This window comes from Silene latifolia, chromosome 9 (assembly GCF_048544455.1).
Source record: "Silene latifolia isolate original U9 population chromosome 9, ASM4854445v1, whole genome shotgun sequence".
Classification (NCBI taxonomy): Eukaryota; Viridiplantae; Streptophyta; class Magnoliopsida; order Caryophyllales; family Caryophyllaceae; genus Silene; species Silene latifolia.
Window position 1 is genome coordinate 39,935,977 of NC_133534.1, and position 11,147 is coordinate 39,947,123.

The following is an 11,147-nucleotide window of genomic DNA, read 5'->3' on the forward strand; positions in this document are numbered from 1 at the left end:
ATAGAAATTGCTGTCACATGATAGGGTTAAAACAACGTTTGCATATCATACATCGTAGTAGCTATGACCTTGTTTGAACTCCGACACTTGACTTAGTAGAGGCCGTTATTGACGGGCGGGGTTGGGTGTCCTTATGGGCTTCCCAACACGTACCCTCACCCCTTAATCAAGATCTATGGTTTGTGGATCCGTCTAAATACCATTGGATTACGAGAGTCATTCTAATCGAGTGATATAGGGTACAAGTCTTTATCTTTAATCACTCGTAGTCGATGGGCTTTATGCTTTTTGATGAAAGGTGTAAAGTTGACTTGAACGGTTCCAAGTTCCCAAAAAACTTGGTGGCGACTCTAATATGTCTTAATTCGATTCGAAAGAACCTCGAGTCGATTATGCCTGGTGTGGATCCCGCGGACGCAGTTCCCGAGGGCCTTGTCCACAAGATGGCTGGAGCAGGTCGAGGTACGAAGCGTGGAGGCGGCTCAGGAGGAGGACAGAGTACGCGTCCGGAGAAGGAGGAGGAGTTTGTGCAGGAGGATCCGATGCAGACAGACGGTGACGGTGAGGAGACTGACGCTACCGACGAGCCAGCACGGGTGCCGATACGGTACACTTCGGATCATCGGATGATTCTTGAGCCGACGGGATTATGGTAAGTTTTATTCTTTATTAGTCTACTATTTTTATTTCTTTTTTTTTTGTTTGTAATTTTACATGTTCAAATTGAATGCAGGTTTATGGACGATTGCGTGATACGAGGTGTCACGAAAAGCACGAAGACTAATTTCGTGGGTCCAATTCCTACATCGTGGACACAAGCTTCTCATGCACAAAGAGAGGCGTGGTTCAATAACTTTCGGGTATATATTTTCCGTAATTCTTTGTTTTAGAAACCAAATAATTAATTTTGATAAATTTTTAAGAACCAAGGTTATACTTTTATTTTATACTAATATGAAATTTTGTCGCTTTTTTTTGTAGTTATCATTTGCTTGGTCACCGTCTCAAGAACAGAATGTCCGTAACAGGTACAATGACGTCGGTACTCGACGATATCGGGACATGATTTGGAAGGTAGTTAGGCGCCCAAAGGAACCAGACCACATGAAAGGTATTTAATTAACTTGTTTTGTTATTTGTATTAATTAGCATATACTCTCTTATATTATAAATAATATCAGTAACTTATTAGTTATGATTTCATATGTGTAATTGCAGGTGACAAGTATGAAGGCTTAATAAAGCATACCAAAAGTAAAGCTTTTCAGAAGAAGTCTAAGCAAGCATCTCTCAACAAAAGAGGAGGAAAGGAAGACGCCGTGAACGAGCCTACTCATTACGCGGGTTCACGATCGTTCTGGAATCGTATGTTGGGTGTAAGTTTGTCTATTATTTCACACTTTTTTTTTGTTTTCAATGCAACATGTTTATTTTATGTTAGATTTTTTGTTGATTTTCTAACATGTATGTTTTTTTTTTCATTCAGAGAGGAAAGAAGAAGTCACAACCGATTGCGACGGTACCGGAACTGTTTCTGGACACGCATTCCAGGGTTGACCACAAAGGGGTTAGAACTTGGACTAAGCCAAAAGACAAGCAATTATATGTAAGTTTTCCGTAACACTTAATTTTTGTTAATTTATTCTCTTTTAAAATGTCGTATATAAGGTGGTTACCATATTAACTTACAACCATTTGTTTAATATCGTAGGAAGCATTTGAACGAGAAAAAGCCGCCAATCCAGAAAAATCGGATAATGACATATGGTATGAGTTGGTGGATGGCTTCAAGAAAGGACACGTGTATGGTACCGGAAGTTCAACACCGGCTTTCTATGAGAAAACGCGTAGAAGATCGACTTCAACAATTCCCAGCAACACGTATCAACCGGGAATTATTAGTCAACTTCAAAGTCAAATAAGAGAGCGTGATGAACGTGATGCCAAACGTGATGAAGAACTTGCCAAACGTGATGAAGAATTCCGGCAAATGAAGGAAAGAATGGAAATGTTTGAGAATTGGTGGCAAGGTTGTAACCCCGGACCTAGATCCAACTACGATCCAAATGATCCGCATGGTCCACATGGGGGGAGTGGAGCCGGTGTTGGCTTCCAAGTAAGATGATTTTAGCATGTAAGCTTGTAAAACTTGAACACTTTAGACTTGAACATTTAGAATAGCTTAGCTTGTAAAACTTTCATTTTCCATATATGAAATGAAGTTTGAGAAATTGGGAGGTGTTGGGTTGAAATGTATGGTGTTGTGTGTGTTGAAATTTGGGATGTATGGTGTTGTGGAACATCGGTTTGTATGCAGGTTGTAAATATTTGGCTAGCAATGAAAACGAAAAAACCACCAAAACATACTGATAGTTGATCGATCTGAATTGGGAATTAGCGGCGAAATTGATCGCCAAATTGGCGACTGATTTTTGGTAGTCGCCAAATTGGCGACTGAATTGCAGTCGCCAAATCCCAAATCAGTCGCCAAATTACCTCAGCCAAACTGGCTACGTCACCCAAATTTGGCGACTGAATTTAGATTTGGCGACTGCATTTCAGTCGCCAATTTGGCGACTACCTAGAATCAGTCGCCAATTTGGCGACTACCATATCAGTCGCCATTTTAGTCATTTGGCGACCGACTTTAGTCGCCAAAGCTAGAAAAGGCGACTAATGTCCGCGATCGACGTTTTGTTGATCGATTTGATCGCCAAATTGATTTTGGCGACTGATTTCAGTCGCCAAAATCAGTCGCCTGTTTTAATTCTTTTTGTAGTGTTCATCATTGTTGTGTCCTACAAACAACAAATTAGCAACAAGCTTCCCATAACAATGACAATTTATGAAAACCCGAAACACAATCAGAAATTGAAACGAAATTAGGGTTCGAAAAAAATTGGGGAAAACGGGATTAAGCACCGCCTAGTTGCTAAATTGTTTCGAAAATCAAGGGAAAAGGGTAGCAAAAGCAATTAAAGCATAAAAATCGACAAGAAACTAACCCTAAATCGATTTTCCCCAAATCGATTTTTCCGTCTCAGTGTAACAATGCTCGAAATTTGGGCATTAAATTGCAGCGAGAATTGAATATAAAGGATTAAAAGAGGATTAGGGACATACCTTTGACGAGAACTTGAAGATTTAAGCAAGAAAATTCGCAAGAAAGGGGAAAGCAAGGGTTTTCTCAGATTTTTTTTCAATTGAGTATGAGTTAATGAGTGAAATAAAAGACTAGAACTTCCCTTTAATTTGTTGCGTTCTGATTTCGCGCAGTGGTCGATCGACCACTTGACCCAGTCGAGCGACCAGTCTTCCCTTAAAACAGCTTCTGGTCTTCGCGTAGTGGTCGATCGACTACCCTACCCAGTCGATCAACTAATATCCCTGTGAAACAGCTTCTGCCCCTTTGTTTCTCAGTCGATCGATTGATGAACTTGGTCGATCGACTGCAGGTACTGGCAACAAATCCTTTTTTACGTTAAAATTGCTTTGCCAACATAATTTTCCCGTCTCTCTCTCTCACAAACATTCAGTAAATCACCCTACGCACTTTGCATAAAATAATCACCTGCAAAAAATTCTCAAAGGCGCACATTCTCCAAACCAAGTAATTGCTAATTAAAAGAAAATAAGCTGAAAGTCCTAATGCAATTCAAATGAAATAAAAATGTAAAAATTCTAATTAAAAAAAATGTACAAGCCGGGTTGCCTCCCGGTTAGCGCTGGTTTAAGAGGTCCCGCATGACCTTTTTACCTCAGTTTGCAGCTTCTAAAATTGGGTCAAAGTATAGTACTTCGACCTGCCCAACGAAATCGTCTGCACCGTGATAATGTTTCACATATTGGCCATTAACTTTGAACCTTTCTCCAGCAGAGGTCTCCAATTCAACTGATCCTAATTTTGTAACTGCTGTGACCGTATAGGGGCTAGTCCACCTGGATTTCAGCTTACCAGGAAATAAACGGATACGAGCATTACAAAGAAGTACCTTATCGCCAATATGGAACTCGCGCTTGATGATTCTCTTGTCGTGCCAGCGCTTCGTTTTCTCTTTGTAGATCCTAGCATTATCATAGGCCAGCAGCCTAAATTCCTCTAGCTCATTCAGCTGTGTCATGCGTTTCACACGAGAGAGGTTAGGATCCAAATTCAAATCACATATAGCCCACCAAGACTTACGCTCCAACTCAACAGGTAAATGGCATATCTTACCATAAATCAATCGGAATAGTGACATCCCAATTGGCGGTTTAAACGCAGTCCTATAAGCCCATAAGACATCATCTAACTTAAGACTCCAATCTTTCCGTGATTTAGAAACAACTTTAGCTAAAACTTCTTTCAATTCCCGGTTAGAAATCTCAACCTGACCACTAGTTTGGGGATGATACCCCAAACCTCTACGATGTTGGACACCGAATTTAGTCAATAAAGCACTAAGTTGTTTCTATTTAAAATGCATTCCCCCATCGCTAATGACAACCCTAGGGACACCAAAACGAGGGAAAATAATCTTTTTAAACAGTTCAATCACGGCCTTTGCGTCGCAATGGGGAGTAGCGATAGCTTCTACCCATTTCGACACATAATCTACAGCTACGAGGATATATTTATTACCTTGACTGCTCGAAAAAGGTCCTTGATAATCAATGCCCCAGACATCGAAAATCTCAACCTCAAGAATGCCTACCTGTGGCATCTCATGTCTCTTTGAAATATTCCCCGATCTTTGACAAGCATCGCACTCAGCAACAAAATTGCGACTGTCTGCATGCAAAGTTGGCCAATAGAAACCAGATTGGAGTACCTTAGCCACAGTCCGGGACGGACCATGGTGACCACCATAGGCAGAAGAGTGGCAAGCTTCTAGGATATCCTTCACCTCCCATTGAGGCACACATCTCCGGATAAGACCGTCTGCGCATTCCTTGAAAACATAAGGATCATCCCAAAAGTACTGTCTAGCATCATAAGCGAACCGCTTCTTCTGCTGCCATGAAAGCTCGGGTGGTATCCTACCTGTCACAGAAAAGTTAGCAAAATCAGCAAACCACGGAGATGGATAATACCCTGAAGTAGTAATAGCTAACACGCTCTCATCAGGAAAAGAATCATTAATAGGTAACGAATCCTCCCTTTCTGTCAGCTGCAGACGAGATAAATGGTCAGCCACCACATCTCTGCTACTTTCTTATCTTTGATCTCCAAATCAAACTCCTGCAAAAGGAGTATCCACCTCAAAAGCCTTGGCTTCGCATCCTTCTTAAGAAAGAGAGTCTTCAGCGCTGCATGGTTAGTATAAACAACCACCTTAGAACCTAACAAATAAGACCGAAATTTGTCTAAGGCAAAAACTACAGCTAGAAACTTTTTCTCAGTTGTATAATAATTGACTTGAGCCTCATCCAGAGTTCGGCTTGCATAGTATATGGCATTCAAAGCTTTATTCTTCCGCTATCCCAAAACTGCTCCGATTGCATAATTGCTGGCATCACACATAATCTCAAATGGGAGATCCCAATCAGGCGGCTGAATGATTGGTGCAGAAACTAGAGCCTCCTTTAACCTGTTAAAAGCTAAAAGGCACTCATCAGTAAACTCAAAGACAACATCCTTAAGGAGCAATTGTGTAAGTGGTTTAACAATTTTTGAAACATCCTTAATGAAACGCCAATAGAAACCAGCGTGACCAAGGAAACTCCTCACTCCTTTAACATTCACGGGAGGAGGCAATTGCCCAATCACCTGCACTTTTGCTTTATCAACATGTATACCTTTATCAGAAATCAGATGCCCTAACACAACTCCCTCATTGACCATGAACTGACATTTTTCCCAGTTTAAAACAAGATTAACATCAATACAATGCTGCATGACTTTATCAAGGTTAGCTAAACAACGATCAAAGTCATTACCATAAACTGAGAAATCATCCATAAATACCTCCATAATATTCTCTATATAATCAGACAAAATCCCCATCATGCACCTCTGAAAGGTAGCTGGGGCGTTACACAATCCGAAGGGCATCCTGGGGTACGCAAAAACACCCTGTGGACAGGTAAAAGTGGTCTTACTCTGATCATCGGGATGAATAGGGATCTGAAAGAACCCTGAATATCCGTCTAGAAAATAGAAAAATTTGTTAGAGGCAAGTCTTTCAGTCATTTGGTCAACAAAAGGGAGGGGGAAGTGGTCTTTCTTGGTGGCGGCATTCAACTGTCTATAATCAATGCACATCCGCCACCCTGTCACAACTCGTGTTGGTATTAATTCATTCTTCTCATTTTTAACCACGGTAGTCCCTCCTTTCTTCGGAACTACCTGAACTGGGCTAACCCACTTGGAGTTGGCAACTATATAAATAATACCTGCATTGAGTAGTTTCATCACCTCGGCCATAACCACTTCCTGCATCTTCGGGTTCAACTTGCGTTGACCCTATCTGTAAGGCTTGTGGCCTTCCTCCAGCTCTATCCAGTGCATACAATGCAAATATCAGGGCTGATGCCCTTAATATCATCCAAAGAGTAACCTAAAGCCTTCCTGTTTTTCTTAAGCACACACATCAAAGCAGACAGCTGGTCATCATTAAGCTTAGCACTAACAATAGCTGGGTACTACGTATCATCTAGAAAAACATACTTAAGATTAGGAGGAAGTGGCTTACGCTCAGGCACCTTTACCTCTACAGCACAGATAGAATCAGCTTCAATGGTATAGCAAGTGTTTACCAAATTCTCGTTGGCCAGGCTTAAGAGCATCTCATCTTCTTCCTCTGTGGGCTCGTAGCTCTCCATTGAGGCTACCAAAGCATCTGGCTCCTCAGCATTCTCCATTTGTATTACTCGCACACTCATCTAAACGGGTTAGATCGGCTAAGGGATCCTTGGCTAAGGATTCCCTCCGATTATAATTAACGACCTTGTCAACAATATCAATGGAATAACACGTATCATCATCGGCGGGTTCAAGACCTTACGAGCAAGATCGAACTCAATGGTGTCATCCCCTACCTCTAAGGTAATGATTCTGCGTTTGACATCTATTAGCTCAGTGTATGTAAAAATGGTCTACCTAAAATAATAGGTATCTGACTGTCCTCTGCAATATCCAAAACAACGAAATCGACAGGAATAAAAAACTTACCCACTCGAACAGGTACATCCTCTAAGACTCCTAAAGGTCTCTGAGTCGATCTATTTGCCATCTGAAGGGTGATATCGGTTACCTTAAGTCTACCAATATTTAGCCTTTCACAAACAGAATATGGCATGACACTGACACTGGCCCCTAAATCACAAAGGGCCTTCCCAATTTCGTGGTTACCTATAGTGCAAGGAATTGAAAAACTACCCGGGTCCTTTAATTTGGGTGGTATATTAATTTGCGAAAGAGCATTGCATTCTTCCACAAAAGCAACATTACCATCATCATGAAAATTTCTCTTACTGTTAGGCCCAAATTAGCCTGGTCTGAATCTAACTTGGCCTGACCTTACTAGGCTGGTTAAGACAACCAGAGTCCGGACAAATCTAACTATTATTTGGCAGATGAAGAATACCATAAGACAAGCAAGTTACTAAGTCCTAGAAGAAAAGCCTGATGGAAAGTACAGAATAACCTGGCAGGACATTCAAACAGGCTGGATTAAGAAGATAAACAAGAAATGCAGTTGTATGAACTAATAATCACGTCCTATTCTCAAGGAAGACCAAGTCCAACTACAAGACCATATCACTCCCATGAATCAAGACGTGTAAAAGAAGAAGAGCTAAAGATTGGTTAAGAGTAGAACGAGTCAACCGGATTAATAGGGAGTGTGCCCTATTAATCTGGTAACAACCCCGACAATGGAGAGGGACGTTGAGATCAATATAACGTTAGCATTTGTAGAACTATAAATATTGTAATCTAGCATTTGTAAATTCATTCATTATTCATTGGTTATTCACATTTCATCCCTTATCCTTTCCTAAGTATTCAGTCATATACACGAATTTGTACTTAGCTTTTTAAAGTAATACGAGCAATATTCCTATACATAATTCTTTCTTATCATTTATATTATTATTCTAAACCTATTGAACTAGATACCCTAATTACTCAATAATCAAGCCGGATCCTCTTCAGGGAAAATCCTGCTAAAACAATTGGCGCCCACCGTGGGGCATCTAGTTCTTTAATCAAAAAATTCCTTTTACCATTCTCCATTTAATATTCACATACAAAAATGGTGGAGCTCACCTCAGAACAACAATTAGCGGATGCCCTGGCCAAGATCAAAGAATTGGAGACAATTCAAGAGAAGGCAGCCCAATGACGGTAAATCGAGGTGAAGGAATCGAGTCTAACGGAGGAAAAAATTGGAAAATCAGGCTTCAGGCTCCAAGACCAGATTCGAACCAGGAACCCCACTCTCATCCATTATCAAAAACATTGAGTTTTCCAATTTTGGAACTCCGGAGAAGGATACATTATCCGGTACCCAAATCATTTCCAATGATGAAACAAACAAAACTAAAGCAGCAATAATGATGGCTATGCTTCAGGAAATCCAAAAACTCCACAACAAAATAGAAAATATACCTGGAGTGCCATACCCTATGGCTGAAGTAGAAGTTGACAGCTTTGCAGATTCATCCTTTGCAGATGAAATTGCAAAGATTGATCTCCCCAAGAAATTTACCGTCCCATCCATGAGAACTTATGATGGGACCTCTGATTCACAAAATCACGTTGCCATATTCAAACAAAAGATGTTAGCCGCCTCAATGCCCGGTGAACTCGGGGCAGTCCGCATGTGTAAAGGCTTTGGTACAACCCCGACCGGAGCAAAGACATTACGGTGGTTCATCAATCTCCCAAATGGAGGTATCAAGAATTTTGCAGAACTGATCAATGCCTTCAATCAACAATTCGCAAGCAGCAGAGACATGGCCAAGAGACCAAGTAACCTGTTCAGGGTAAAGCAACTCCCTGAAGAATCTCACAAAGAATTCCTGGCAAGATTTGTCAAAGAGAAGGTGACTATTCCCAGGTGTGACGAAGAAACAGCAGTAGAAGCCTTCAGGCAAGGAGTCCTTCTTGACAGTGACATATATGCAGACTTAACCAAAAAAGCCTGCCCAACCTTTGCCACTGTTCAATCCATCGCCTTAGAACATGTCACATTGGAGGAAGATCTCAACTTCAGAACAAACTCGTCCGGAGGAAAGCAAGGCTATGGACACACTAACAGGAAAAGCTCCTACCAGAAAGGAGGCAACCCCAGATCAGCACCCTATTCCAGGCCTGAACGATCTAAGTCAACATGGCACAAGAACACAAAGGTAACCTTTCTAGCCTACCAACTATTCCTGAATATAACTTCTCTATAAATACTGCAGGATTAATCAAACGCCTGTCCGACAACCCCAGGAAAGATCCAACGAGATGGTGTGACTTTCATCAGGACATCGGGCACACCACAGAAGAATGCATCCAACTCAGGAAACAAGTGGCATACCTCCTAAAGAAAGGCTATCTGAAGGACTTAATCCAGCAGCCAAAGAACAAAGATGAAGGACAAAACAAGAGAGATTCAGGGAACGGAAGAGACCCTCCTCCTCCTCCCCCCATCTATGAAGTCAAATTCATAAATGGAGGATCAGAAATCTGTCGTCTGACCAGCTCGGCTGCCAAAAGAATATCCAGGGAGTCTAGACTTCAGCCCCCTCTTAGATCTAAGTCATTGCCTGCTATTACTTTTGATGACTCGGACTTGCAGGGAATATCAGATCTACACCATAACAGCTTGGTAATTACCATGCAAATTGGCATAGCTAAGGTATCAAGAATCCTGATAGACGGAGGCAGTTCAATCAATTTGGTGATGCTTGACGTCCTCAAAGCTATGAAGATAGATGAAGGAAAGATCATCAAGAAATCCAGCGTCCTGGTTGGATTCAGCGGAGAAACAACGAACACCCTGGGAGAAATTAGCCTGCCAACCTATGTGGAAGGCGTGGCTTCATATGAAAGATTCGGGGTAATGGATTGCCTATCCTCATATAACGTAATCCTGGGCAGACCATTGATCCACAACGTCAAAGAAATCCCATCAACATACCATCAATGTGTGAAAATACCTACCGAATGGGGATAACCACCATCAGGGGAGAACAAAGGACGGCTCAGGAATGCTACACCCAGGCTTTGAAACCCTCAGAGTCAGGTAAGTCCCTTGTATAGCAATTAAAGTCACCTGTCAGGGAAGAATATATTGCATAATCACAGTTGGAAACAGGAGAGGTCATTTTGGACCCAGAATTCCCTGACAGGAAGGTACTTGTAGGGTTAGATGCACCAGACTCGGTCAGACCCAATCTGGTCAGCTTTCTCAAAACTAAAATGTCCTGTTTTGCTTGGTCACATTTTGATATGACTGGTATAGATGCTGATATTATAACCCATAAGTTAAATATTGACAAATCATTTAAGCCTGTACAGCAAAAGAGAAGAAAATTTGCTGCAGAGAGGCATGAAATCATCAACCAAGAAGTTGACAAGCTATTGGACATGGGAATGATCAGGGAAGTAATGTACCCTAACTGGCTTGCAAATGTAGTAGTCGTCCAAAAAAAAATGGCAAATGGAGAGTCTGTGTAGACTACACCAACCTAAACAAGGCCTGCCCAAAGATCCATTTCCCCTACCACACATCGATGTAATGGTGGATGCCACTGCATGCCACGAGATCTTAACATTCATGGATGCCTCTAGTGGATTCAACCAAATAAAGATGTACCCTGCAGATCAGGAAAGTACAGCTTTCATCACTGAAAGAGGAATATACTGTTATACTGCTATGCCCTTTGGATTAAAGAATGCAGGTGCAACCTATCAAAGGTTAGTCAACATGATGTTCAAAGACCAAATAGGAGATACCATGGAAGTCTACATAGATGACATGGTAGTCAAGTCAAAAAAGGCATAAGACCACGTCAATGACCTGGAAGTAGCTTCCAAATACTGGAGAAATTCAATTTGAAGCTCAATCCACAAAAATGTCATTTTGGAGTCTCAGCAGGCAAATTCTTGGGCTATATGGTGACAAAAAGAGGAATAGAAGCCAGCCCTGGACAGATTAAAGCTATCTTGG

At 41.4% G+C, this 11,147-nt stretch overlaps 1 long non-coding RNA gene across 1 annotated transcript; it reads left to right on the forward strand.

Moving 5' to 3' along the window:
- Window positions 1–493: 493 nt before the first annotated feature.
- LOC141602619 (uncharacterized) lies at window positions 494–1,042 on the forward strand. Its single transcript, XR_012524567.1, has 3 exons — window positions 494–652; window positions 734–860; window positions 982–1,042. It is a non-coding gene; the product is annotated as an uncharacterized LOC141602619 (long non-coding RNA).
- The last annotated feature ends 10,105 nt before the right edge of the window (window positions 1,043–11,147 follow it).